This window comes from Planococcus citri, chromosome 5 (genome assembly GCF_950023065.1).
Source record: "Planococcus citri chromosome 5, ihPlaCitr1.1, whole genome shotgun sequence".
In the NCBI taxonomy this organism is placed as follows: domain Eukaryota; kingdom Metazoa; phylum Arthropoda; class Insecta; order Hemiptera; family Pseudococcidae; genus Planococcus; species Planococcus citri.
Genome location: NC_088681.1, coordinates 44,097,965 through 44,101,799, shown reverse-complemented (window position 1 = coordinate 44,101,799; position 3,835 = coordinate 44,097,965). Strand labels below are relative to the sequence as shown.

The following is a 3,835-nucleotide window of genomic DNA, read 5'->3' as shown; positions in this document are numbered from 1 at the left end:
TTGGAGGTAAAATGGGTATGCTTTAGTTGAGTGTCTATTGAAGAATCTAAGGTGAGAAGGGAATGGTAATATTTATGTGTGAATAAACAATCAGGATTTTTGTTGCAGTCAATTTTTTCACTAAAAATAGGCTGTAAATTTGGAAATGAATAATCGAGAATGAACTTATAGGGAATAGACTTTTCATACACAGTTACCCTATTTATTTCAGATAAATATGATCCTGGTGTGATTTCTACTGAAAATTTTTCAGAAGAACTGAAATTCAAGTTTAAAAGAAGGGAAAAAATAATGTAAATCAACATGATGATTTCTGGAACTTGATTTGGGGAAACTGAAAAAAAAGACAAGAGAAACAAAAAAAAGGAAATTAAAATTAATGACTAGAATATTCACTCGATAAAAATAAATTGTAGCATTTATGAACCATTAATTATCTTATAATTAGGTGCGTTTTTTTTAAAAATTTAATCGTCATCAAATAATTCAGCTTTATAATCTTCAATGTTTATGGGTTTGGAAGAAATTATAACTTCGTAATATACATTGATTCCAACATCAGGTAGAGGGTCTAGGTACACGTAAGCCTCAGTTTGGAGTAGCTTGAAGATTTTGGTGAAGAGAAGAAGGACGTTTGAGGATGAATCGTTTAAATACATGCGGAGAGGGCCAATGGGGGCTATTACAACTTTGCTTTCATCCCATTGATATCTCGTTGCACAGAATACTAAAACGTCTATGAACGAAGTGATACTTGAATTAAACTTTGCAAGCCTCTTTGATGTTAGTGTTAGCAGCATGTCTGGAGTCTGGCATATGTCAATTAATGTTTGATGGTTACGTCATATTTCCAGTGGTCAGATACATTGTATACATTTATAAGCTATTCTTGAAAAGAGACAGAAGATATTAGAAATACACATGCAAATGTTCCTCTCTTTTTTTTTTGTTGTTGTTGTTGTTTGTCGTCGTGCGAGAAAATATGAAGAAGAATGACCAAAAAAAAATTGCAAATATAAAATGGCAAAACAGATTGCCTGGAACCAGTGTAGTTTCGAAAATCGTAAAAGTTGTAAGTGAATATTTGTTGCCTTGTGTTCGATTGTTCATACAAAGTGTCTGTATTTTTTTTTGATTTTTTTAAAATGGAAAATTACGAGTATTTAAACGAATTCGAAGATGAAGAAGTCAACGCTGTTTTGCAAGGTAAGTACCTACATATAATTAGAGCTTTTGTATTGGTGTGTTTTTTTTTTTTTCAAAGTGAGAAAAATAAGGTGAATTTTGCGAAAAGTTGGGGAAAGCTTTGAAATGTTGAAATATTTTGGAAAGAAAAATCAAATTTTGGTAGCATTTTAGTGTTTTCAAATTAAAAAGAGCAAAAATTGTCGGAAAACTGGAATAGTAAAATTTTAGGGGTAATATAGGAAAAAAAAGTATAAATAATTCAAAATTTTGGTGAAAAACTGAAATCCTGGTAGTTATTTTGGCTCAATTTGATACCTATGAATTCGTGATCCCTTTTTTTTTTTTTTTTTTTTTTTTTTTTTCATTTCTGTTTATTTTTGTTATCAAATGGCAAAAAATCATTTCAAAGAGCTGTATTTTTCTTGGATAGTAATAGTAATCAAAAGTGCTTGGGGCTGTTTATGTAGCAAAAAATTTCGTCTGTTATTTTTGTTTTTCACTATTTCCCTTTTTAGAACTTGAAGGTTTGGGAGAGCTCTTGGAACAGATCAATGATGCTGATAGGGAGACTCAGAATCCGGAGGTGGGGTCCTCAAATGAGGACTCCATAACGCTGACGTTATCTCCAGCAGTTGTGGAAGAGCCTGTTCAGTTGATAGGTGAGCTAGCTCAAGATGATTTGAATGAGGGGTCTTTGGAGCCTATGTTCGCGCTTCCGCCACTTATTGTCCCAGAATGCGAACCGTCAACATCCGGGGTCGTATTTGAGAGAGTGGTGAGTATGGTAATTTTTTTGAGGGGGAGGGGGATGAGGGAATTGGGTAATGATATAATAAATTATTTAATTTTCAGAAAAATGAAGTAGATACGTTAATAGAAAGCCTGTTTAAAGAAGACGAAGAGGCTGGAACGGAAATTTCGAAAAAAGAGGTAGTACCAGAAGATCCACATGAAGTGCCGGTAGGGGTTAAGAGAAAACGGGGTGTCAACCAGGGAAAAATGGTGAAGGTATGTATAAATCAGCATAATTTTGAAAAAAAGAAAGAAAGGGGGAATGGTTTTTTTTTTTTTTGTGTGGCATTTGTGTCTGAATTTTTTTTGTTTCTTCAGTTTGCCAAAAAAATAAAATTTGAAGAAGAAGCGGAACCAAAAACCCATAAGGTACGCGATTCTAGGCGCAAAGGAAACAAAATCGTCACCCACAACTCCTATCAGGCTGTATGGCATGATACTCGAACAGCCATAGATGATTTTTGCCCGTCTCTGCGTTGCTTTTTCTATAATTCTAACTTTTGGAGGATGAGGGTAAATTGAATTTTGATCTTTATTATTTTTTTTTTTTGATGAATTTTTTGTAATTTATTTCATTCTAAAAAAAAATGTGCTGTTTCAGGATGATCTGGAGGAAGCCTTGAAAACTGTAAACGAAGGGGGGGAGATTTCGAAAGTTTCAAAAGTGAGAATTAATAAAAAATTCCAAAATTACTTCAGTTACTCGTACCAAAGTTACCTGGAGGTACGCAAAAATATCTTGGAAACTCGTCCAACGTATGAAGAGGGTAGAAAGTGGCTCCCCTCTCGCACTTGAAGAAGCCAGTTTTTTTTCTTCTTTTTTTTTTGAAGAAAAAAAAATTTTGTATTCATGTATTTGTGTATTTGTTATATTTTTATACATTTTTTTTTTCACTTTTTGTTTGTAAATACACGATGATAATACAATTTTGATATTTGTAGCCTGTTGTTTTTCTGTCGTTTTATTTTTTGGAGAAAGTAGGCTTTTCAAACAGGTGACAGTGTTAATCCGGTAAAATTAATCTCAAATAAATGGTGACATGACAAGTGGTTTTTTTAAAAGAGAAATTTGAAATTTTGATTGGAGTATAATTAAGGAAAGTACCTTGTAATTCTTCTGTTTTTAAATGGAAAAATTAAAAGTGTAATGCGGAGGTTACCATTTCAGTCTAATAATATATTTTACAGCTTCGCTGCAATGGTTTTTCTCTTCGTTGGATTTTTCTTCACATGTGAAATGTTCTTTTAGTATGGTCTCAAGGAAATGTTTTTGTAGGATTAATCGTGTGGGGGGGGGGGGTTAATGGAATACCTCTATGAAAAATATGGTAAATTGTAAATTTCACATAACGAAGTCTAAATCAAAAAAGAAGAATGCTAAAAAGTAAAAGAAATCAAAAATTGATCATTTTCGTTTTTTCAAAAAAAAAATTCTACTGGCAAAGAATAATTTTTCGAAAATGATGAATAAATGAATAAATCGGATGAATTTTGATCGTAAAGATCAACATTTATTTCGGGAACATCGAATCCAAAAGGAACAAAAATCAATAGTCAATTTTTCAAATCTCCTCCTGGCGCAGAACTGTTCTATTGAGAACCAGGGAGGACAAAAATTTATTTATTTTCAATTCGATCATAAGAAAGAAAAATCAATCATAAGATGAAATCTCAATTTTACAAAACTGCTCCTGGAGCAGCTCCATGGGTCAAATGTTCCTTGAAAGAAAATCATTAACAAATTTGAGTTTATTTGATCAGAAGAACTGGTTCCAGGTCATAGAATGTAAAAATCATCATTGTGCTGAAACTTAGAAAATAGCCAATTTTTGTAAAAATCTGGCTAAAAAAAGAA

General features: G+C 32.3%; 1 long non-coding RNA gene across 1 annotated transcript; it reads left to right on the top strand.

Annotated features, from left to right (window-relative positions):
• The first annotated feature begins 1,610 nt into the window (after window positions 1-1,610).
• LOC135848051 (uncharacterized) lies at window positions 1,611-2,833 on the top strand. Its single transcript, XR_010559303.1, has 4 exons — window positions 1,611-1,963; window positions 2,041-2,196; window positions 2,299-2,493; window positions 2,582-2,833. It is a non-coding gene; the product is annotated as an uncharacterized LOC135848051 (long non-coding RNA).
• Window positions 2,834-3,835: the final 1,002 nt, after the last annotated feature.